This window comes from Cetorhinus maximus, chromosome 14, assembly GCF_964194155.1.
Source record: "Cetorhinus maximus chromosome 14, sCetMax3.hap1.1, whole genome shotgun sequence".
NCBI lineage: Eukaryota > Metazoa > Chordata > Chondrichthyes > Lamniformes > Cetorhinidae > Cetorhinus > Cetorhinus maximus.
The window spans coordinates 87,139,461-87,167,132 of NC_135892.1; the positions used below are offsets into that span (position 1 = coordinate 87,139,461).

Below are 27,672 nucleotides of genomic sequence, written 5' to 3' on the forward strand. Positions count from 1 at the left end.
GCTCAGAATCTGCTAAAAAAAAATCTCCGCACAACAGTGAATTATTCTGCACGTTCATCCACAGCCAGAATATATCATTTGGCAAACCCCCCAAAAAGTTACATTTTTAAAAAAAATCTAAATACTTGTAGTGATATGGATTTCTTATGGAATGTTACATGGGCAAAATGTGATGTGGAAGAAATGACTCCGATTTCTGTAATGCTTTCTCATTTGGAAGGTGTCCTTCAATCTAGATCTGTATCTTCTATATGTCCTCTTACTGACTTTCATCAAAAAGATTACAGTATATTCACAAGCAGATAGTTGTGACTGTGTGTAGATTTTTCTCTAGAAGGGACATCGCCCTAGATCAATAGACTCAATAATATATTCAAAGCGGGCCCGTTTGTCAAGCTATCCATACAGATTGATGGATATGTGGTATATGGGTAACTATTAGAGAGGCTTCATTGGCAGTTAACTGGGGCACGCGTGAATAATTGGGGTTGTTATTTTCGGCTGGGGAAAGGCATCGGAAATAAGTCAGTCACGAAGCTAATCTTTTTCTGGTTAAAACAACAGGCAATAAATAGAGGGGAGGCCGAAAGCGTCGGCTTCAAGTATGTTTTTCATGGAGAATACCTGTATATGCACGGAGCCACGTGCACATGGGCACATGCACAGGGCCATGTGCACATGGGCACATGCACATGGGCATATGCACAGGGTCACATGCAGATGGGCACATGCACAGGGCCACATGCACATGGGCATATGCACAGGGCCATGTGCACATGGGCACATGGACAGGGCCACATGCACATGGGCACATGGACAGGGCCACGTGCACATGGGCACATGCACAGGGCCACGTGCACATGGGCACATGGACAGGGCCACGTGCACATGGGCACATGGACAGGGCCACGTGCACATGGGCACATGCACAGGGCCACGTGCACATGGGCACATGCACAGGGCCACGTGCACATGGGCATATGCACAGGGCCACGTGCACATGGGCACATGGACAGGGCCACATGCACATGGGCACATGGACAGGGCCACATGCACATGGGCACATGGACAGGGCCACATGCACATGGGCACATGGACAGGGCCACATGAACATGGGCACATGGACAGGGCCACATGCACATGGGCACATGGACAGGGCCACGTGCACATGGGCACATGGACAGGGCCACGTGCACATGGGCACATGGACAGGGCCACGTGCACATGGGCACATGGACAGGGCCACATGGTCTTTTGGAAGCAGTGCATTCAGTGATAATCTGCCTCGGGGCCACGAACAGGCGAGCTGGAAATCAAACCTTCACCAGTTTTTCGTGAAGAGAGCGAGTGCCATTCACACGTCTCCAAAGAGAGCTGTGGTACTTGTCTGCCTGAATTCCGGCCCTGTCTCGAATGCGGCAATGCTTTGGGTGGGAGAGAGTCAGGTCCCCGAATGAATTAGAGGTTGGATTCAGTCGGGCATTTCTGTTTTTATTTATCTGTGCGTAACACGGATTTGTGTGCAATCCAACTCCATCCCTTTGAATGCAATGATGCGGGCACAGTCCAGGCATGGTGCACAGACCGCGCCTTCCTGTCGCTGCACTGAGCTGCTTGGTGTGTCTAAACTGCAGGCAGAATATAATCTACCTCCGGCTGAATCCACAAAAATAACATCCTGAACTAGAAAGAGATAGGATAACGCAGATATTTAGTTTAGTTCATCCCCAGAGAAAAAGAATATCTGGTTTAGAATAAGGAATTCCACAGATAGCAAAGCAAAATTTGGCTGTGATGGTTTTTCTAAGAGACGCGCAAAAAGATCGACCGAATAATCATTTGATGCCGAGTTGGGTTCTAAGGTTAATTGTTGAAACTTTTCTCTAATTATACATGTGCATTTTCTCGCTGTTTTCTGGCACTGCCTAGTCAATTATACATTCGTGCAAACTGTCAGATACCAATGTTAATGATATTTTAAGGGTTTTGTTTCCAATTGAATATGAATTTACATCTCGAAAGATTTCCACAGTCGATATGGACGCATCCACAAACATGAGACGTCAGCTATACCTCCCTGTACACACAGGTGTACACAAAAGTAGGCTGCCTCGGAAATTTCGCAAAACTATCGCAATCTTCGCCGAACCTTCCCTTCCCCTTGGTGCGAATTGAGAAGTCGAGACATCTGGGCCGGCACTCGGTGTTTCTCTGGGATTAACGCTCTGACATGGTGGGGTGGGGAGTGGGGGATGTTTTTAGTCGGATCTGCGTTAGCAGTGATTGTCCTGGCGGGCTTGGGTAGGAGAAGGCACCTTGGAGGGGTGATGTACTCCGAGGATACGCTCTAACCTAATTTAGTGAGAATTTAAGCAGCGATTTCCCACCCATCCTAAAAGTACTGGAGTTACAAGTCGCAATGTGCTTTCGGATGAAGAGATTATGGACTTGGGGTAGTGGAGCTGGTCGGGAATGCGCGCAAAGGAACTCATTCCTGTTGTGTGATCTTCCTTCAAGGCGAACAATGGGTCGGAGTGTTTACTGAGGGAGGAGCAGACAATGGGTGATTCATTCTGGGAGATGTGTCACCAAACCCCGAAGAGAAGCTAACATGACATCTGTTTTAATGGTTTCTTGCTAATAAACTCTTATCCAATGGCGTTTTTGTTGAGACGTCAAAGATTATTTACAGAATCATTCAGTTTCTTAAACTGTTTCCTGATTGTTCCCTTCATTCCCGGTAGGGTGGTGCCGAGAAATATCGCGGACAGAAGGGGCGACCTCTCCTACACAGCGGGAGGGCAGCAGAAGGAGCGCTAATTGTGAAGCCGGAGGGCCAGATCGAGCGGATTACAGGAGAAGGTCTGGGCTTTGGGACAGAATCAGACGGGTAAAATCCTTCTCTCTTACACACACACACACACACACACACAGATCCAGACACGGTCAGAAATCAAACTCCAGTAAAGACCCTCTTATCTGACGCCAACAGTTACAAACTTATTCACACTATTGCAAAACTCACAAACTCAGACACACTGCACAGCAACAAAACCACTTCAGACAGTCAGATACACCAAAACAAACTCTACACCAATTCCTAACACTGCATACACACACAATCACTTTCTCACATTCATCAATCTCACTGACACTTTTCTGATAAAAAGTTAGCGACTTTTGAAACGTTAACTCCGTTTCTCATTACAGGCCTGGCCTGATGAGCATTTCCAGAATGTTCTGTTTTTATTCCAACAATCACCTACATCAACTCAAATGTATGCACCTAATGACATCCTGGTGCACAGCAAGGAAACTAACACATACAATCTCATGTGTGGCCACAAACTCATACATACAATATCATATATGATCACAACCTCAGGCATACAAACTCATATATGATCACAAAACGCATACATACAATACCATATATGACTGCACACTCATACATTCAATATTGTATATGATCACAAACTCATGCATACAGTATCATATATTTTCATAAACTTAATGCATACAATCTAATATGCAGTCACAAAATTATACATATAACTTTGTGTATGATCATGAATTCACGAATACAGTTTCATTGATAATCTTACATAGAATCTTATGAGATTGGATGAATGAGTGTGTATTTATATGTATGTGAACACAAACCTATGCATACAATGAGGTTGCAGACTCAGACTCCAGCACAAACCTATACATGCATTCATATGCTCACACACATCAATAGAAACTCAGATACAATCACATACCACTCACATATGAACAAATGAATTAAAATATAAAATTACATAATGACACATCAACCCAAATTGATCCTCACAATGACACTCCCCCATATACCCACACAAGCTTGTACACAAAATGGCACACTGGCATACAATAAAATTATTTCTTACAATCACATATACACATGCACTGAATATCATGCACACATTCAAATTCTCACATATACAACACAAATAAACTTGCAAAATTGACCCGGTAAAGTGCACCAAATCAAACTCAAAAATAATGCACTGGCATGAATCAATACAAACTCATGCACACATTCGCAAACTCAAATTCACCAACATTACTGCAAATGTAGAATCACAATTTTACATGTACAATCAGAAATTCAACATGCATAATTAAATATTCATACCTGGAGATGAAATGGCAAGTTTGGATCTAATATTGAATTAAGTCAATGGAGAAAATCAGAAGGCATGTTAAATGGCTAGCTGACTCAAACCCATCCCGTTTCCATCAAATGAGCCTAGGTGAAAGTCACAGCTATACAAGTAGCAACATGAGCTTATCAAAGTCTCATCAACACCAAAGCTATCTCATAGGCACAATCACACACTCATACACACCAATATAAGCTCATAGGCCCAGAATTTGTGGTACTAATAATGGTGAGGTCAGCAATTTTTTTGGCATACACATATGTGTATTTAATCATGGAAATCCGGAAGTTGCTGTCAGAGATCCCTTTCACCCCCAGAGGATGCGTTGTTGCAGTCTTTGCAGATAGAACTCGGTTTGAAATCATTGATTTGTCATGAACTTAAACTAAATACCCTGATTCTCACTGCAAAGAGCAAATAAAAACAGACAGCCAAAAAGTTAAACCATGTCCAATTAGGAGTAATTGAGTTTTAATTGCGAACCAAGTCAGATTTACTGCTGAGAGCAATCTTTCCTTCCCTGAAAAACTACTTTTACAAGTGTGGAATGCTATTGCCTTAGGAGAACATTTGAAAGTTGCAGATTTTTTTCAAAAAATATTAAAAATATATTTTTTTAAAGTTTGTATTTTCAAAATCAAGTTCCTCCTTTAATCCCATGTGTGTGCCCCAATCTTTATGTTGCTTTCTGCACAATGAGTTCAATGTGATTTATAATTCCTTGCTTTTTACTTCCTACTTTGCTGCCTGTGGGAATTCTTCAATCTGATTGGTTGATAAACCCACCTGCTGCCTGCTGGACACCACTGATCCCATGTAGAACTAATGTCAGAATACAGGAAGTCTGCACTCTAAATCCTGTTAAAACTTTGTGGATAGCTTTATTCAATTTCAGCAGCGAGCGTTGTTTCTTCACAGTTGACCACAAAACCTGAGCATTGGATGCATTCATACCCTTATGCACCAATACAAATTTGCTCTCACATACATCAATATAAACAATTAAGGTGATACAGTTCCAAACAGAAGCCAATACTGTGGATACTGGAAACCTGAAAAAACAGGAAATGCTGGAAATACTTGGCATGTTAGTCAGCATCCATGGAGAGAGATGGTGAAAGATCATTGATGTAAAATGTTAACTTTGACTCTCTCTCCACACATGCTGCATGACCTGCTGAATATTTCCAACATTTTCTGTGTAATAGAATCTAACTTCTTTGGTCAACATAACCCAAAACTTACCATGACCATCATTATGTATATAATTGAATGTAAATTTGAGATGTAATCTGATAGTAAGTTAAATAATGTGTAACAATCATTTAGATCTTGTTCTGTCCTTTTCCAGCAGAGATGAGCAATTGATCTATCCTTTCATTTAATGTCCTTGAGAATAATCATAGAAGTGTATCAGTCTGCACGGCTGATACACTGATGCACCTTTGTTAAGTTTAAGTTTTCTCAATGAGTTAGTTTGTTTTGGTGTCATTTTCTTCTCCAGTCTGGATGGGCTAATGTGGATGTACTTTTAAAAGTACTAGATGGAAGCCACATGCAAAATTCTGTTTCCATAAGGTAGCTCTTTGCTGAGTCTCATTTAGTAAAAGTATTGTGTAACTGAGCTGTGCAGACCAGACAGAAGCTGATCTCAGTTAGTGGCAGTAGAGAACTTCAGTTTGCTTCAGAAGGGGAAGTTTAACAGTTTCATTCTTATTCCTGATCTTTATCCAATGACCCTTGTTGGAAAAGATGCAAACATGGATGTCGGGTGAGGACAGTATTGGGCTCACATATGATTGGCCGCACATGACAATCAGCCCCTTGGAAGAATGTGATGCCTTCAGGAAATGAGGAAGGTAATAAAGGGAGAAAACTAGCAATCTCTTTATAAAATAAAAATATATTGCTTAAATTGGTGAAGGATTTATTGTTGCTAAGACTAAACTGCAGCACTAATTCTCGTTTTGACACTTTCAAATATCAGGCAATCTAACCACTCATAATTAACAAGATTTCTGTCTGGCTCTGATACAGTCCATTTCACTTTCTTTATTGATATACTAAGGATGTTATTCTGAGATGCGTAGAGTACCATACACAACTGAGTTGTGATTGCTCCTGCAGATTGCACTGAGCACAGCTGCAACATCGTTCTGTACATTCAGGCAGGTATCTGTGCACCACCAGGTTAAATTTCAACAATAAGAACAAGTGCGATAGGAGCATCCAATTTTGTCTGACAGTTAAATAATTTTAAAATTTTAACAGCTGCAACATAGGATGTCCAATAACAAAAGCAGCAAACTAAGCAATTTCACAACCAATGGATCTGGTCAATGTTCTGCAACCTTCCCCAACCAGTCATAAATGGTTAAAGCAAAAATAAAAGGTGCTGGACAAAAAAGCAACTAACAAGAGGAGGAGGCTTCATGAACACCTCTATCTTCAACAATGGTAGCGCCTAGCATGTGCATGCAAAAGATCAGGTGGAAGCACTTGTAGTCATCTTCAGCTAAAAGAGCCAAGGGAAAGATTCTTCTCCGACTCCTCATGAGTTCACCACCATCATAGATGCCAATCTTCAGCTAATTTGGTTCATTCCACGTGATATCAAGGAACTGCTACATGCACTAGATACAAAAAGAGCTATGGGTTTTGACCACAGCTAGGTTGTAGTTCTGAAAACCTGTGCTCCAAAACTAATCACACTTCTAATTAAGCTGCTGTAGTTCAATTGCAACGCTAGCATCTACCTGAAAATTTGAAAAATGGTTGACTTATGTCCAGTCCATAAAAAGTGGATCAAATATAACCCAGCTCATTCCCACTCCTTCAGCTGCTTCCAAAATTCCAATTGTCAGCAAAGTGATGGAAGGAGTTATCAACAGCAATATTAAGCAGCACATATTCACCAAAACCCTATTCACCAATGCTCAGAGAGGTTTTCAGCAGGAATTTTGAACTTAGTATGCCATTAAAAACCCAAATACACCTCATTAAACAAGGTGTAACATTTTCAAGTTATAGGGTGACTAACAGTACAAAAGGGCAAGTTTTTGTCAGTTCAGTGATTTGTACTCAATTGCAATCTGCAAAAACTTCAACAGGGTATCCTTTGGAAAGCATAGAAGCACTGAAAGCAATTTCAGGATCTCCGTGTTTAACTGTGCACGTATGCACTCCAGAATTTGCTGCCAGTTTCAGAGGAGTAATGTTGGCAAACGCTGGCAGTTTTGCTGTCATTACCACTGCAAAATCCAGACTGTGACCCCCACACTGAATCCTCATTCAGTAATCCACCCTCTACCCCCTCTGAAGTATTATAACTTCTATAACAAGTATTAGTTATAGTCCAGCCAGTTTATTTTTCTATTTCCAGAGTTTCTTATGAATCCCCAGACCTTTGAGCTTGACCAATAGCCTTTTCTTGTTAAGTGCAATTTGAAGATTATTGAAGTTTGCTATTTTGTATCATTTTTTTTCACAGTTCACATAGGATATTACTTCCTTAAATAAGTCAAGGAGATTGGTTAGATATGTCCCTTCCCTTCTGCCACCCATGTTGAACTAACTATATTATTATGGTACAGACATTATTTAATGGTTTTCATTTCTTCCCAATCTTCTTAGTCCCTTCAGTCATTTGGTAGTACAGAACTTGAGAACTGCTGAAAAAAAGAGACATGTCTAAGCTTTTCGTCTTGCACTCATTAGGACACTTGCAAGAATATAAATATAAGAGGAAGACAACAATTTGTACTGTATGTGAAGAGAGTGCTGATTGATTGGCAAGTGGCGTTGCCATGGAGAATGCACCACTAATGGTGACTGACAGTTAACTGTCAAGCATTATTTGAAATTTAAACCAGGCAGTTTGATTCTGATTGGTCAAGGCATTACCTTGAGGAATGAGTCAGCGAATGGCTGTCACTTATTTTGTTTAGCTGAGACAGGCACAATGTGTGTACATGTTCTTTCTGTCTGCAAAGAACAGGGCCCTGTGTATTAATATATGTAGCTTCCAGTACACATAAGTGTGCCACACTGCGAGCCCAACTGACAATCTTCAGTTGTTTGTCAGTGTAATTCTTAGCACATCGAGGATTATTCAGGAAATGTTGTCTAATTGCAGAATCACATCTAATGTTGGACACTTTTGAATTTTGTAAGCACGGGCTGGTTGGGTTCGGTCTGTACCCTGTCCGTTGTGAATGACAGCTGGGGGCATGCTGTGTGATATGATCCACCAGTCTTTGAGATGTATGGCCTACATACCTAGCATCACACCAGCACTGAAATTCATATACCACATTACTCATTTGTGTGATAGGTCGCCTTTTTGGCTTGACGGCAGCTTCCTGTTAGTGGTGAACACCACTCGTGTTGCTACTGCATAGTAGCAGCGTGAAACAGCTAGCTTCACATGGTTGCTCAAATCTTTGAGATACCTTGCCCTTCCAGGATAATCTGAGGTAGACTGGGCACTTTTCAGGGCCAAAAGTAATCACCTTAGGCCTGTTCATGAGTTTGCATGATACACAGTGTGAAATGATCCTATCAGGGTAGCCATTATCCTGCAGGATGTCTTTGATGTGGCCATATTTCAGCATCAAGCTTGCATGGTGTGCAAATTGCTTGGGCCTGATTTACAAGGTTGCATATAAGACCAACCCTATAGCGTGTGGAACTGTAAGAATCCCAACGCGTATATTGACCAGTGAAGATAGGCTTGTTGTAGACCATGGTAGAGAATCCCCTGAGATTTCTCAACCAGCACATCAAGCAAGGGCAGTTCATCTGACTGCTCCATTTCAGTAATTTTCTAATACTGGAAGAATTATTTTGCTGTTATGTCTGACATCTACTTCTCTTTTCTAGGTCTCCATTTGCCTCTTTGATTACACTTTTAACTTCTTTTGCACTTTTTAAATATAGTAATTCCAGTGATTTCCCCTCCCCTCTTCTTTCTGCACGATTCATAGAGGTCATTGTCCTTCTGACACTGCTATTAATTTGTTTATTAATCCACTTTGAGTTACATTTGTTTAATATGAGTTTGTTGATTTCTAATTTTATCTGGCATGGCCAGCATTATATCTTTAAAGGTACTCTACTTGTTCTTTACTGAAATGTTGATTTTAAAAAACACTCTGCCAATCTGCTTTCTTTAGTTATTCCCTCATTTAATTTAATTTAACCTCTTTTAAAGTTACATACTTGGTTCCTGATATTCTAATAAACACTATTATTTTGTTCCCAGAGATGTTAAGACTTCCATTATCTGGATCATTTACAAATGCTTCTTTGCAACACACAATCATAAAGTATTCATGCATGACATTTATTCTCTCCCCGATTCTAAACCATTAGAGATGTCTGTCCTGCTTTATTTTTGGTTCATTGAAATTTCCCTTTGAAATAACTTTCCATTTCTCACATTCTCTTGCTTTCTGTTTTTGACATTCTGATTCACACACGAAGACAACTCACACAAAATTAGATACCAATAAACACAAATATGCCTCATGCACAACCATACTCAGAGAGAGGAAAAGTTTGACACCAACATTTCAACATTCCTAAATGCAGAAACTAAAAGAGACTATAAAGGACAGGCTAAAATGGTCTCATATAGATGAAAAGACTGAGAGAGATCCTGAGGAACAGATTGGTGCACACAACCACATTAACAGACTGACACCAATCAACATACACGGTGGAATTTAATTGAGTCCACTGAAGTAGGCACAATGGCAGGGTGGCCAGGAAAAACTGCGTCCAATTCCCAATATCCGGAAAACTTCCTCCAATTAAGTTGGGGGCAGGAAGGGTCCGATGCTGGAATCCGCCATTGGCGGCAGGAAGCCAATTAGGCTCAATAATGAGCCACTTGACACCAATTATCCCTGAGCCCACCAGAATTTAGTGGTGGCTCAGGGATTTAATGGGTCTTCCGTGGTTCCTGAAGGCCACCCAGCAAATCCTATTGGGTTTGCCTGCAGCCTTGTAGGATGGGTCCCTCATTGATAGGCAGTCAGTGTGCGATTGAGGGACCTGACATCAGGAAGTGAGGAGCTGCTGAAAACCAACCCCCAGCCATTCTACCAACACCCCTAAATCCTCCTCTCCGGTGACATCTTCCCCACAACCCTGATCCTGCCCCTCTCACCTGTCTCCAGGGATCCAGTGTCTATCCTGTGGTTAGGGCCTCTGAGCATCACTGGCAGCAGCCACTGCTCCCGGCAGTGCTGGCAGCAATGGAGAGTTGCCAACCTCTGTTTGGCTGGTGGATCTCAGGGGTGGGACTTCGGCTCTCCGGGATCCTTGATCCCATGGGAGGACCGATGCTGGTCGGTTAAATGCATGAGCACACTTAAATTGTGTCAGGGCACCCTATAGAAGTGATAAGAGGCTCCTTCCCACCACTTCTTCAACTGGTGGGAGGCCCCTCCAGCACTGGAACTAAATCCCAGCCACAGACTGACAAACCACATAAGATAACAGATTGAAAAAAACAGTATGGACTCCAACTGCACAGTTCCAGACTCATTCATCTCAATGGAAATACAAATGTAACTATAAGCCGACATTGGCCTATAGACTGTTGGACAGGCTAAAACAAGCAAAGGTTTGTGTTCATACTCCGGGAACCTATTCAGAAATGAATTTTCACAGCAGATTGTAATACCTCCATAGAAGTTACAATACAAAAACAGGTCATTCGGCCCATCCAGATCTTACTAGCATTTACCCTTCATGTGAACCTAATATGCACATATCCAGGAATGGCATATCACACTTTCAAAACCTTACACCCCATTCTAAGTTCATTTTCATTCATAGAATGAGAGATCTAGGTCTTAAATGAGAGTTTAAAACATGATTTAAGAAAATGAGAAGGATTTAAACATGAGTTCACATGAAGGAAAATGCGTACTACAAGTAGATTTGAAATAATTACTGTCATACAGACAAACAAATTGATTCCCACTTCCAGAACTAATCTCACCAATAACTCAAGCTTCTAATATCTGCATAGATCAGTCACCAACACAGCTCATAAAACCACATATTTAGAAGTATACTGGCAGAATAACATGCTAACAGGCTGGAAAATACACCCACTGACATTTAATCACACCCTGTCATATCTTCTCAACCACAAACTTGTTGGCTTGTGCACTGAGCGATGATTTACTGCTTACCTTCAAGAACGAGAGTGTTCCTGGCTGGTCCAGAAATCACACCATAAAAGAGCTAGGTGCCAAATAACATAAATAATGGTCAACATGATTTCCTGGACTAATTCTAGTTGCCCAGTGGGATAGAGGAGGAATTTTTTCCCCTTCATTGTCCTTGAGTTTTTGATCCTGTTTTTTAACCTCTCCGAGGACTCTATATGGCACCTGGTGGGTAATGAGCCCCTTGACATGATGCATTAGACGGGGGCAATCTGGATGGGCCAGCTGGTCTTTTTCCATCTAGTGTTATTGTATGTTCATAAAAATACTTGAAAACATCAACTCACAGGCATAAGTAAAAACACCCACAGTCGGCTGAATTATGAGCACAGACACAAACCCATTGGTCTTAACACATTCACCAGTGCCAGACTTGGGTGCACTCATAGATCTAAACCTACTTAGATTCACAAGACACAATCTCATTTTTGGAGTTGTATGTTTACATTTGCAGAGGACTTACTGAAAGTTTCTTAACTGCACAGGTCTGCACCAAGCATGTGCACGTGATGTTATGACCGGTCCCCAGGCAAGATCCCCCAAATTGTTATGCTGCTGTGTGAGGAGGGATGAACTGGCTCCCCGTCTTTATTCAACCCCCTCAGTTGGTTGCAACAAGGTTAGTTTAAAAAGGATCCCTTCCCTCGTGGGTACCTTTTCCCAGTCCAAATGTATTTATATTTTAAAAGGAGCCAATTTAACCAGGCTGTCTTGAGTCAAAGAAAGAGTGAGTTTATTAGTTACTAAATGCGAGAAAACCAGTAAAAACACAACACACAGATTAGAATTAAGAAATTGAATCCAAAAATAAAAGTTAAAAAGATATACAAATCAGTCCTTTAGCTTGTCCGTGAGGAGTAGACGGTGAAACATTGCGGCCGTTAAGTTGGATGATTCCGGTCGCGCTGACTTTGGCAGTTGAGCATTTGGTTTGGAGATTCTTAGTTCTGCAGGTTAGCTGAAAGGAGTTGTCCTGTTACCTTTTCGACCGTGGCTTTGCTGACTTGTGACTTGCTTCCAGGATACTGAGAGAAAGGACTTTTTTTACCTGCAAGCGCAGAGATGCCCAGTTGATGCTCTTCAGCTGTGACAATCATAGCACACACACACACCAGAACAAAACACCAGACTAGCACAGAGGACTAGGGTTGCAGCTGACTTTTTTTAAACCCCTTTCCTTGTGTATTCCTGGAAGGGAAAAAACAAATATGTCTTTCGCCCAGATCTGTTTTCTTTTCAACTTAATTCATGTTCTCTGTCTTGGATATAACTCAACGGGAGGTAGTTTTGTCTGAGATGGTTATTACTTTCCATTATTTCTTCAACCCAGGAGATTACAGTTCAATTTGCATCATATAATTTCCTTTGATGTGCCTCTGGCTGAGGTTGGCCGTGTCACACCTTTTAGGTGCGACATTCCGTTCTCTCTGAACTAGTTGGTCAAGTAAGCCACTTGGGAAGTTTCCAGCAAGTGGTTACCTTACAGTCTCAGCCAGCTTTTGCTTGTATGTCTTTTTTTTAAAAAAAAATACGTCTTACTTTAAAGTTCAATATGACCATAAGTAATTCGGGGATCGGATCCATGGTCATGACAATGAGAAGAAGGATTTCATGGCCACCTGTCTCCTCAATTGATTTTTAAGTTCACCAGGGGTGGGTGAGTTGAGAGATTGTTCAGGGAGGCTCTCCGCCATATTCTCATCTTTATTTGCACCAGTCCACTTTTCAGTGACCCGCATTGGGAGCATATGTGACACCTACCCAATATATGGACAGGCATTTTGTATGAAGGTAAAAATTAGTGAAATAAGTCTTCCAATTTCTATTTCATTTAAACTTTTGCAGCACAAAATATAAGGGTCACTAGTTTACCTCTGATATCCAGCATTGCTCTGGCAGTAAAGAGAACTGATTCATCTTTTCTGGTGACAAAGGCTATACAATTCCTGACCAAGGAATGCATTGCCCAGGCTGCAGCAAGAAGGGAAAATGTTTGAAAAATAAAGTTGCCTGTTTCACTGGCATCTGAGAAGCTACAAGAACTCTTAGCCCAGGCCTACTGCAGTAAAACCCCTTTGCTAATTTGACAGGACTCTCAAGCAGAGGTGAGAGAGTTTACCTACAACACAGAACTAATTCTGATCGGGGATCACCTTGTGCCCTTTGGTAATGAACCCTAATAGAACTACTGCAGAGGACCTAGACTGAGGAGTTTAATTTCATTTGGTAGTGTGCTGAATAACACCTTTGCAGAAAATTCCTTTGTGTGCTGTAACCTGTATATTTTAAACTTGATAATGGCTCCATTAAAATAGTGTGGTAGTTAATTTTTACAAACGTTCTAACTAGTACATGAGCAGAGAAAATAAAAACCCAGAGCAGCCAACCCCTCAATTTTCCTGAACAAACTCACACACAATCACCATTAAATTGAATATTCAGTCAACCACACTCACAATGAACTCATTCGTACACAGCTATACTGAAGCCATATTTGCACATGTGCAATTTTGACTCTAGGTGACTATTGGGCAGAGTGCTCCAAGTGGTCAACAAACTAGTGACGAAGATCCAGTAGACCGTTAGACGAGCAATCTGTGCGGTGACAGACAGGTAACCCAACTTGGGCTCCAGTGTCTGGAATGCTATATGACTCAAAGGCTGACACTTAAAGCAGAAACTTCTCCGCTTTAAAAAATTTCAGGCATTTCAAGTGACAACCAGACTTGTTTTGGAGTTGCGCCCTGTGAAGCAGCCAATTAACAGGCAATGACCGCATTCACCATTCAATTAAGGATCATAGGTGGGATATAAATGTGGAAGGCCTAATAGGAGGGCCAAAGTAGTGACTGGCTGCCTGCCATAGTGCAAGAGGTGGGTGCTGCTGAGGCAGATGAATAGTGTGCGGGTGCCTCAAAATGGAGGCAAAGTTGAAAGGCTTCAGCAGGATCAATACAAATGAAGGTCCAGAGCTGCTAAAGGCTGAGCAGCGGTACAATAGGACTCACAAACAAACACGGTTACACTGAGCTCACACACTCACAGGCCAGAATTTTACCTTCAGTGTCCAGAGGCGCGCCCAACATGCCAGAATGTAATATGACGCGCGATGACATCGGGTGTGCGTCCCGATGTCAACGTGCACCATCGCGATATTTCGCTAGGCGGGCACGCGATGAAAATGGAGGCATGCCTGCCATTAATTAACGGGCCAGTTAAGGCCCTTGAGGCATCAATTGGCTGTGATTTTACGCAGCTTGTGCAATTTTCAGGGCATCGTACGGGCGCAATGGGCAGGCAGGTAGGCCACATTTTCAAAAACCTCATCCACGGGTGGGATACGAGGGGTGAGTGAGCTCGCTAATGTGAGTTGTTAGCACTTTAGCTTATAAGTTGCTGCTGCTTGATTGTGTGAACAGGACAACTTCATTTCGCTTCAGAGCTGCTTTGACAGAAATAAGAGGCTTCAGTTCAGGACTCCGGAGGAGTCATAACACTTGGGGTCTTCCAGGTATCAGACAGCCTTCCCTTACCCTGGGAATGGGGGTTGTGCTCTCCACTGGAGGCACCTCCTCTGAGGTGGAAGAAAGGGCCAGAATGGGGAGGAGGCCGAGTGTCCCTTTTCAGCTTCCAGGGAAGTGACCTGTGGGGGGAGAGGCGCAGGCACAAGGGATGCAGGGCCAACAGGAAGTCCAAGGTGGAAGAGGCTGCAGAAGACACCACTATCCTGCTGCCAGGGTATACAGGTGGCGACACAGCCACGTCAATATGTCTGAGGGGCAGTGCCGAAGGAGGCTCTGCCTCTCAAAGGAGAGTGTGACTTCCATCTGTCAGATGATCAGCCCTGAGATCAGCTCCGACTATGTGGGTGGACACCCCATGCCAGTGGCGCTGAAGGTCACAGTTGCCCTCAACTTCTATGCCTCTGGCTCTTTCCAGGGGTCAGTGGGTGATCTTTGTGGAGTCTCCCAATCAGCTGTCTACAGCTGTGTTAAGCTGGTGACAGACGCTCTGTTTAGGCATGTATTGACTTTCATTCACTACAGCATGGACGAGGCCAGCCAGACAGAGCGAGCCAGAGGCTTCGCGGCCATTGCTGGCTTCCCCCGTGTCCAGGGTGCAATAGACTGCACACATGTGGCCATCAAGGCGCCAGCAGGTGAGCCCGGTGCCTTCGTCAACAGGAAGGGCTTCCACTCCATGAACGTGCAGATAGTGTGTGATCACAGGATGCTGATTCTACAAGTCTGTGCAAGGTACCCAGGCAGCTCCCACAACACCTACATCCTCAGACACTCCCAGGTGCCGGGGCTCTTCAGTGCTCCAGCCCGGCTGGATGGATGGCTGCTGGGTGACAAGGGCTATCCCCTCAGAAGGTGGCTCATGACACCTCTCCGCCATCCAAGAACAGAAGCTGAGCAGCGCTACAATAGGAGCCATGCCTCCACAAGGGCTGTGGTGGAGAGAACCATCGGTCTTCTCAAGACGCGCTTCCGATGCCTGGACTGCTCAGGGGGCGCACTCCAGTACCCCCCAGATCGTGTGTCACTGATAGTGGTTGCACGCTGTGCTCTCCACAATCTGGCACTGGAAAGGGAGGACGCAGCGGAGGAAGAAGATGTTGATGCAGCTGCTCTGGCAGCAGACAATGAGTCCAGTAGTGAGTCCGAGGACGAACACAGTCAGGAGAATGCTGAGGGGATACACGCCGACCTGGGCAACCTCCAGGGAGGCAGGGACACCCGAGATCTTTGATCCCATGCTCCTTCAGCTAGCCTACTACAGATGAACCACCACCACATGCCAGGGCTGCAGAGTCCATACTCGATACCTGACAGGAACATTTGCTTAGTGAGCAACATGCACAATAAAGTTCAATGACAAAAAGTCACTCATACATCATGGGTTACCCTGCACCTGCAGAACTAATGAAGCACCCAGAGGCTTGTTGAACAGAAACACATTTAATGCTGTGGTGCCTGGCATACATAAAACAAATTAAAATTAAAGGTGTTATCCACCACACCAAATAATATTTAATGTAAGACTGGGGGAAAAAATATCACCAGTGAAAATCCGGTGTTGTGCTTAAGGTGCTTTAAGTTTTCACTTGCAGCTGCTATGTCTAGGTGCTCTCCCCTCACTGGCACCAGCATTGGAGACAGCCTGCTCACTCTGCTGTCCTGTTGGCCTTGATGATCTTGGTGGGCGACCTCTGGCCTGTGGAGCCTGTGCTGGCCCCGTCTGGGAGGAAGCAGCCAGTGCCACGGCTGGCATCTCCTCAGTCTCTGCAGCCTTATCGGATGCCACGGTCACTGGCAGAGGGGTGGAGGAGCTGCTGCTGTTACCTGGAGCGCCCTGAGAGGAGCCCGCAGAGACAACAAGTAGCTTGTGCACCAATGTGAGGTCGCTTTGGACCTCCCTGTTCACCATTGATGGATGGGCACCTAGCTGGGATACTGGGTGCCCAATCCATCTCCCACACTGACAGTGACCAGCTGAGGTCATTGCCTGTGTGAGGGCTGCAGGTCTGAGCGCAACCCCAGGAACCCCTGATTCCGTTCCTGGAGCTGCCTCTCCATGAGAGTTGCCACTCTCTCCATGGACGAGGCATTGCGCTCAGCCATGAGGGTCATTGCATTGCTCATGCTCCGCATGGACTCCTCCACAACGGAGATCATGGCACGCATTCCCTCATGTATCTCCGCCAGATCCTCCCGCAGACCCTGCTGGACTTCCAGCATCTGCTGTCTCAGGGACGACTCCAGAGGCTCATCATCAGCCACCGACTGAGCGTGTTCCTGGTCTCCAGCAGCCCTCTGACTGCCGACTCCCTGGGCACTCTCTGCCTCCGCCTGCACCTCAAGCGAGTGTGAGGTGCCCTCACCGCTGTGCACCGAGATACAATCTGCTGATCTAATTCCCACCGAGGTGCTGGTATCTGTGCTGGTGCCTGCTTGGCTGAGAGGGTGTAATGCAAGTGCGTTTCCATGGTTGCTGTCCTCTGGGGTCAGTGGTGGGCCTTCAGGCTTCTCACCCTGATGGGCTTCTGGTGAGACTGAAAGGAAGAACAAGGACATGTCATTAGTTGAAGTCGTTACACTGTTACTGTGCATGTCTGGCACCCGGATCAGGGGGCCCTCGTCTTTCCATTATCAATGGGGATTCCATGTTCGAGGCTCACATCAATATAGAGACAACAGTGGAATGGTTGCTATTACAGACATTCTGACCTCAGTGCACGGCACCCTTACCTCCCTGTGGCACCCCAACCTCACCGCGGCCGATTAACCTAGGCGCATGGCGCCTCTCCAGCTCCAGGGCCTCCTGCTCATATCTACTTAGGATTAGAAGGCACTTGGTCCTCCACCAGTCCACAACCTCTCTGCATTGTTATAGGATGTCTTCTCCTGAAAGGAGAGAGGAGCATTGATTAGTTCACCCTGTACCTGCAGCACCATTGCAGCCTGGCCAACCCCACCTGGGGAACACCTTGCAGGGCTCAGCTGATTCATGACTCTGGAGCTGCGAGACACTCAGTCCAAGCAGCCAGGGCTCACCCCCTTGCCCAGATGCTGCCTCATTGAGATTGGCCACTCGCACTCTAAGAACTCTGAGGTCAGAGGGTGGGTGGGTAGGAGGGGTGATGCTGCTCCTAACTGCTGTGCTAAGTGACTCATGCCAACACAGTACTCATCCTTCCTGTTAACAAGAGGTCATTGAAGTACTTATGGCACTGCACCCATGTGCACCTCCCCACATCATGGGAGCTCACCCTGGATGCCATCTCCTCACAGGCATTTGTGGTAAGGCGGGGGTGCCTCCTCTTCCTGCCCGTCGGGACAAGGAGCTCTCTTCGTGCTGCCACCTCCTCCAGGAGGGCAGCGAGACATTCATCAGAAAAACCCAGTCCGACTGCTCCCGCCGACCTGCCCTCCCGCCTGCCGAGCTCAGCACTGGTGAGCTCCATGACGAGGCGCGTCTGCTTCACTGACAGCCTCCGCATCGCTGCCAAGGCTGCTTTCCAAACGACCGCCAAGCCCCCATTGGACCCGGTGGACATTGAGCTCCCGCCCCTTCTCCCTGTAGCCGCGGTTGCATCTTATGCTGGGTGGGCCTTAATTGACCCGCCTGCATAAAATGGCGGCGCGGAGCCAATCGCGGGCGGCGGTCGGTTTCCTGACCGGCCCCACCCACTCCCACCGAGTACGCACACTGACCATAAAATTCTGGCCACAGTTACACTGAGCTCACTAACTCACACTCACAGTGACACTGAGCTAACTAACTCACACTCACAGTGACACTGAGCTCACTAACTCACACTCACAGTGACAATCAGCTCACTCACTCACACTCACAGTTACGCTGAGCTCACTAACTCACACTCACAGTTACACTGAGCTCACTAACTCACACTCACAGTGACACTGAGCTCATTCACTCACACTCACAGTAACACTGAGCTCACTCACACTTAGTAACACTGAGCTCACTCTCTCAAACTCACAGTTACACTGAGCTCACCAACTCACACTGAGCTGAGCTCACTAACTCACACTCACAGTTAAACTGAGCTCACTCGCTCACACTCACAGTGACACTGAGCTCGCTCGCTCACACTCACAGTGACACTGAGCTCGCTCGCTCACACTCCCAGTGACACTGAGCTCGCTCACTCACACTCAGTGACACGGAGCTTGCTCACTCACACTCAATGTGACACTGAGCTCACTCAATCACACTCACAGTTACACTGAGCTCACTAACTCACACCCACAGTTACAATGAGCTCACTCAATCACACTCACAATTATACTGAGCTCACTCACTCACACTCACAGTTACACTGAGCTCACTAACTCACTCTCACAGTTATACTGAGCTCACTCACTCACACTCACAGTTACACTGAGCTCACTCACACACAGTTTCCCTGAGCTCACTCACCCACACTCACAGTTACACTGAGCTCACTCACTCATACTCACAGTTACACTGACCTCACTAACTCACACTCACAGTGACACTGAACTTACTCACTCACACTCACAGTTACACTGAGCTCACTCTCTCACACTCACAGTTACAATGAGCTCACAAACTCACACTCACAGTTACACTGAGCTGAGCTCACTAACTCACACTCACAGTTACACTGAGCTCACTCACTCACTAACCGTTACACTGAGCTCACTCACTCACACACAGTGACATTGAGCTCGCAGACTCACACACACAGTTACACTGAGCTCACTTGCTCACACTCACAGTGACACTGAGCTCACTCACTCACACTCACAGTGACACGGAGCTCGCTCACTCACACTCACAGTGACACTGAGCTCACTAACTTACACTCACAGTTATACTGAGGTCACTAACTCACACTCACAGTTACACTTGATCTCACTCACTCACACTCACAGTTACACTGAGCTCACTCACTCACACTCACAGTGACAGTGAGCTCACTCACTCACACTCACAGTTACTTTAATCTCACTCACTCACACTCACAGTGGCACAGAGCTCACTCACACTCACAATGACACTGAGCTCGTTCACTCACAATAACAGTGACACTGAGCTCACTCACTCACACTCACAGTGACACTGAGCTCACTCACTCACACACACAGTGACACTGAGCTCACTCACTCACTCACAGTGACACTGAGCTCACTAACTCACACTCGCAATGACAGTGAGCTCACCAACTCACACTCACAGTTACACTGAGCTGAGCTCACTAACTCACACTCACAGTGACACTGAGCTCACTAACTCACACTCACAGTGACACTAAGCTCACTAACTCACACTCACAGTGGCACTGAGCTCACTCACTCACACTCACAGTGACACTGAGCTCACTAACTCACACTCACAGTGACACTGAGCTCACTAACTCACACTCACAGTTACACTGAGCTCACTCACTCACACTCACAGTTACACTGAGCTCACTCACTCACACTCACTGTTACACTGAGCTCACTCACTCACACTCACAGTTACACTGAGCTGAGCTCACTAACTCACACTCACAGTTACACAGAGCTCACTCACTCACTCACCGTTACACTGAGCTCACTCACTCACACTCACAGTGACATTGAGCTCGCAGACTCACACTCAAAGTTACATTGAGCTCGCTTGCTCACACTCACAGTGACACAGAGCTCACTCACTCACACTCACAGTGACACGGAGCTTGCTCACTCACAGTCACAGTGACACTGAGGTCACTAACTTACACTCACAGTGACACTGAGCTCACTCTCTCACACTCACAGTTACACTGACCTCACTAACTCACACTCACAGTTATACTGAGGTCACTAACTCAGACTCACAGTTACACTTGATCTCACTCACTCACACTCACAGTTACACTGAGCTCACTCACTCACACTCACAGTGACAGTGAGCTCACTCACTCACACTCACAGTTACACTGATCTCACTCACTCACTCACAGTGGCACTGAGCTCACTCACACTCACAGTGACACTGAGATCGCTCACTCACAATCACAGTGACACTGAGCTCACTCACTCACACTCACAGTGACACTGAGCTCACTTACTCACACTCACAGTGACACTGAGCTCACTCACTCACTCACTCAGTGACACTGAGCTCACTAACTCGCACTCGCAGTGACAGTGAGCTCACCAACTCACACTCACAGTTACACTGAGCTGAGCTCACTAACTCACACTCACAGTGACACTGAGCTCACTAACTCACACTCACAGTGACACTGAGCTCACAAACTCACACTCACAGTGACACTGAGCTCACTCACTCACACTCACAGTGACACTGAGCTCTCTAACTCACACTCACAGTGACACTGAGCTCACTAACTCACACTCACAGTGACAATCAGCTCACCCACTCACACTCACAGTTACGCTGAGCTCACTAACTCACACTCACAGTTACACTGAGCTCACTAACTCACACTCAAAGTTACACTGAGCTGAGATCACTAACTCACACTCACAGTTAAACTGAGCTCACTCTCTCAAACTCACAGTTACACTGAGATCACTCACACACTCAACACTGAAACTGAGCTCACTCACTTACACTCAGTGACACTGAGCTCACTCGCTCACACTCACAGTGACACTGCGCTCGCTCGCTCACACTCACAGTGACACTGAGCTCGCTTGCTCACACTCCCAGTGACACTGAGCTCGCTCACTCACACTCAGTGACACGGAGCTTGCTCACTCACGCTCAACGTGACACTGAGCTCACTAACTCACACTCACAGTGACATTGAGCTCAATCACTCACACTCACAGTTACACTGAGCTCACTAACTCACACCCACAGTTACAATGAGCTCACTCAATCACACTCACAATTACACTGAGCTCACTCACACACTCACAGTGACAGTGAGCCTACTCACTCACACTCACAGTAACACTGATCCCCCTCACTCACTCACACTCACAGTGGCACTGAGCTCACTCACACTCACAGTGACACTGAGCTCGCTCACTCACACTCACAGTGACACTGAGCTCATTCACTCACACTCACAGTAACACTGAGCTCACTCACAGTTAGTTACACTGAGCTCACTCTCTCTCACTCACAGTTACACTGAGCTCACACTCTCACACTCACAGTTACAATGAGCTCACAAACTCACACTCACAGTTACACTGAGCTGAGCTCACTAACTCACACGCACAGTTACACTGAGCTCACTCACTCACTAACCGTTACACTGAGCTCACTCACACACACAGTGACATTGAGCTCGCAGACTCACACACACAGTTACACTGAGCTCACTTGCTCACACTCACAGTGACACTGAGCTCACTCACTCACACTCACAGTGACACGGAGCTCGCTCACTCACACTCACAGTGACACTGAGCTCACTAACTTACACTCACAGTGACACTGAGCTCACAAACTCACACTCACAGTTACACTGAGCTCACTAACTCACACTCACAGTTATACTGAGTTCACTAACTCACACTCACAGTTACACTTGATCTCACTCACTCACACTCACAGTTACACTGAGCTCACTCACTCACACTCACAGTGACAGTGAGCTCACTCACTCACACTCACAGTTACTTTAATCTCACTCACTCACACTCACAGTGGCACAGAGCTCACTCACACTCACAATGACACTGAGCTCGTTCACTCACAATCACAGTGACACTGAGCTCACTCACTCACACTCACAGTGACACTGAGCTCACTAACTCACACACACAGTGACACGGAGCTCACTCACTCACTCACAGTGACACTGAGCTCACTAACTCACACTCGCAATGACAGTGAGCTCACCAACTCACACTCACAGTTACACTGAGCTGAGCTCACTAACTCACACTCACAGTGACACTGAGCTCACTAACTCACACTCACAGTGACACTGAGCTCACTAACTCACACTCACAGTGGCACTGAGCGCACTCACTCACACTCACAGTGACACTGAGCTCACTAACTCACACTCACAGTGACACTGAGCTCACTAACTCACACTCACAGTTACACTGAGCTCACTCACTCACACTCACAGTTACACTGAGCTCACTCACTCACACAGTTTCCCTGAGCTCACTCACTCACACTCACAGTTACACTGAGCTCACTCACTCACACTCACTGTTACACTGAGCTCACTAACTCACACTCACAGTTACACTGAGCTGAGCTCACTAACTCACACTCACAGTTACACAGAGATCACTCACTCACTCACCGTTACACTGAGCACACTCACTCACACTCACAGTGACATTGAGCTCGCAGACTCACACTCACAGTTACATTGAGCTCGCTTGCTCACACTCACAGTGACACAGAGCTCACTCACTCACACTCACAGTGACACGGAGCTTGCTCACTCACAGTCACAGTGACACTGAGCTCACTCTCTCACACTCACAGTTACACTGACCTCACTAACTCACACTCACAGTTATACTGAGGTCACTAACTCAGACTCACAGTTACACTTGATCTCACTCACTCACACTCACAGTTACACTGAGCTCACTCACTCACACTCACAGTGACAGTGAGCTCACTCACTCACACTCACAGTTACACTGATCTCACTCACTCACTCACAGTGGCACTGAGCTCACTCACACTCACAGTGACACTGAGATCGCTCACTCACAATCACAGTGACACTGAGCTCACTCACTCACACTCACAGTGACACTGAGCTCACTTACTCACACTCACAGTGACACTGCGCTCACTCACTCACTCACTCAGTGACACTGAGCTCACTAACTCGCACTCGCAGTGACAGTGAGCTCACCAACTCACACTCACAGTTACACTGAGCTGAGCTCACTAACACACACTCACAGTGACACTGAGCTCACTAACTCACACTCACAGTGACACTGAGCTCACAAACTCACACTCACAGTGACACTGAGCTCACTCACTCACACTCACAGTGACACTGAGCTCTCTAACTCACACTCACAGTGACACTGAGCTCACTAACTCACACTCACAGTGACAATCAGCTCACCCACTCACACTCACAGTTACGCTGAGCTCACTAACTCACACTCACAGTTACACTGAGCTCACTAACTCACACTCAAAGTTACACTGAGCTGAGATCACTAACTCACACTCACAGTTAAACTGAGCTCACTCTCTCAAACTCACAGTTACACTGAGATCACTCACACACTCAACACTGAAACTGAGCTCACTCACTTACACTCAGTGACACTGAGCTCACTCGCTCACACTCACAGTGACACTGCGCTCGCTCGCTCACACTCACAGTGACACTGAGCTCGCTTGCTCACACTCCCAGTGACACTGAGCTCACTCACTCACACTCAGTGACACGGAGCTTGCTCACTCATGCTCAACGTGACACTGAGCTCACTAACTCACACTCACAGTGACACTGAGCTCAATCACTCACACTCACAGTTACACTGAGCTCACTAACTCACACCCACAGTTACAATGAGCTCACTCAATCACACTCACAATTACACTGAGCTCACTCACACACTCACAGTGACAGTGAGCCTACTCACTCACACTCACAGTAACACTGATCCCCCTCACTCACTCACACACACAGTGGCACTGAGCTCACTCACACTCACAGTGACACTGAGCTCGCTCACTCACACTCACAGTGACACTGAGCTCATTCACTCACACTCACAGTAACACTGAGCTCACTCACAGTTAGTTACACTGAGCTCACTCTCTCTCACTCACAGTTACACTGAGCTCACTCTCTCAAACTCACAGTTACACTGAGCTCACTCACTCACACTCAACACTGCAACTGAGCTCACTCACTTACACTCAGTGACACTGAGCTCATTCGCTCACACTCTCAGTGACACTGAGCTCGCTCGCTCACTCACAGTGACACTGAGCTCGCTCGCTCACACTCACAGTGACACTGAGCTCGCTCACTCACACTCACAGTGACACGGAGCTTACTCACTCACACTCAACGTGACACTGAGCTCACTAACTCACACTCACAATTACACTGAGCTCACTCACTCACACTCACAGCTACACTGGGCTCACTCACTCACACTCACAGTTACACTGAGCTGAGCGCACTAACTAACACTCACAATTACACTGAGCTCACTCACTCACACTCATAGTTACACTGAGCTCACTCACTCACACTCACAGTTACACTGAGCTCACTCACACACACAGTTTCCCTGAGCTCACTCACTCACACTCATAGTTACACTGAGCTCACTCACTCACACTCACAGTGACACTGAGCACACTCATTCACACTCACAGTGACATGGAGCTCACTCACTCACACTCACTGTTACACTGAGCTCACTCACTCACACTCACAGTTATACTGAGATCACTAACTCACACTCACAGTTACACTTGATCTCACTCACTCACACTCACAGTTATGCTGAGCTCACTCACTCACACTCACAGTGACAGTGAGCTCACTCACTCACACTCACAGTTACACTGATCTCACTCACTCACATTCACAGTGGCACTGAGCTCACACACTCACAGTGACACTGAGCTCGCTCACTCACAATCACAGTGACACTGAGCTCACTCACTCACACTCACAGTTACACTGAGCTCACTAACTCACACCCACAGTTACAATGAGCTCACTCAATCACACTCACAATTACACTGAGCTCACTCACACACTCACAGTGACAGTGAGCCTACTCACTCACACTCACAGTAACACTGATCCCCCTCACTCACTCATACTCACAGTGGCACTGAGCTCACTCACACTCACAGTGACACTGAGCTCGCTCACTCACACTCACAGTGACACTGAGCTCATTCACTCACACTCACAGTAACACTGAGCTCACTCACAGTTAGTTACACTGAGCTCACTCTCACTCACAGTTACACTGAGCTCACTCTCTCAAACTCAGTTACACTGAGCTCACTCACTCACACTCAACACTGCAACTGAGCTCACTCACTTACACTCAGTGACACTGAGCTCATTCGCTCACACTCACAGTGACACTGAGCTCGCTCGCTCACACTCACAGTGACACTGAGCTCGCTCGCTCACACAGTGACACTGAGCTCGCTCACTCACACTCACAGTGACACGGAGCTTACTCACTCACACTCAACGTGACACTGAGCTCACTAACTCACACTCACAATTACACTGAGCTCACTCACTCACACTCACAGCTACACTGGGCTCACTCCCTCACACTCACAGTTACACTGAGCTGAGCGCACTAACTAACACTCACAATTACACTGAGCTCACTCACTCACACTCATAGTTACACTGAGCTCACTCACGCACACTCACAGTTACACTGAGCTCACTCACTCACACACAGTTTCCCTGAGCTCACTCACTCACACTCACAGTTACACTGAGCTCACTAACTCAAACTCACAGTTACACTGAGCTGTGCTCACTAACTCACACTCACAGTTACACTGAGCTGAGCTCACTAACTCACACTCACAGTTACACTGAGCTCACTCTCTCACACTCACAGTTACGCTGAGCTCACTCACTCACACTCACAGTGACAGTGAGCTCACTCACTCACACTCACTGTTACACTGATCTCACTCACTCACATTCACAGTGGCACTGTGCTCATTCACACTCACAGTGACACTGAGCTCGCTCACTCACAATCACAGTGACACTGAGCTCACTCACTCACACTCACAGTGACACTGACCTCACTAACTCACACTCACAGTAACACTGAGCTTAGCTCACTAACTCACACTCACAGTTACACTGAGCTCACTCTCTCACACTCACAGTTACGCTGAGCTAGCTCACTAACTCAAACTCACAGTAACACTGAGCTCACTCACTCACACTCACCGTTACACTGAGCTCACTCACTCACTCACCGTTACACTGAGCACACTTATTCACACTCACAGTGACATGGAGCTCACTCACTCACACTCACTGTTACACTGAGCTCACTCACTCACACTCACAGTTATACTGAGATCACTAACTCACACTCACAGTTACACTTGATCTCACTCACTCACACTCACAGTTATGCTGAGCTCACTCACTCACACTCACAGTGACAGTGAGCTCACTCACTCACACTCACAGTTACACTGATCTCACTCACTCACATTCACAGTGGCACTGAGCTCACACACTCACAGTGACACTGAGCTCGCTCACTCACACTCACAGTTACACTGAGCTCACTCACTCACATTCACAGTGACACTGAGCTTAGCTCACTAACTCACACTCACAGTTACACTGAGCTCGCTCACTCATACTCACAGTTACACTGAGCTCCCTAACTCACACTCACAGTTACGCTGAGCTGAGCTCACTAACTCACACTCACAGTAACACTGAGCACACTCACTCACACTCACAGTTACACTGTGCTCACTCACTCACTCACCGTTACAATGAGCTCACTCACTCACACTCACAGTGACACTGAGCACACTCACACACTCACAGTGACATCGAGCTCACTCACTCACACTCACTGTTACACTGAGCTCACTCACTCACACTCACAGTTATACTGAGATCACTAACTCACACTCACAGTTACACTTGATCTCACTCACTCACACTCACAGTTATGCTGAGCTCACTCACTCACACTCACAGTGACAGTGAGCTCACTCACTCACACTCACAGTTACACTGATCTCACTCACTCACA

At 46.1% G+C, this 27,672-nt stretch overlaps 1 long non-coding RNA gene across 1 annotated transcript in view; it reads left to right on the forward strand.

Annotated features, from left to right (window-relative positions):
• Nucleotides 1-2,506: 2,506 nt before the first annotated feature.
• Nucleotides 2,507-27,672, forward strand: part of LOC144689797 (uncharacterized) — a 322,504-nt gene continuing 297,338 nt past the window's right edge. Inside the window, exons 1-2 of the long non-coding RNA XR_013578712.1 lie at nt 2,507-2,629; nt 2,745-2,890. This is a non-coding gene — a long non-coding RNA (uncharacterized LOC144689797). The remainder of the gene's footprint in view (nt 2,630-2,744; nt 2,891-27,672) is intronic.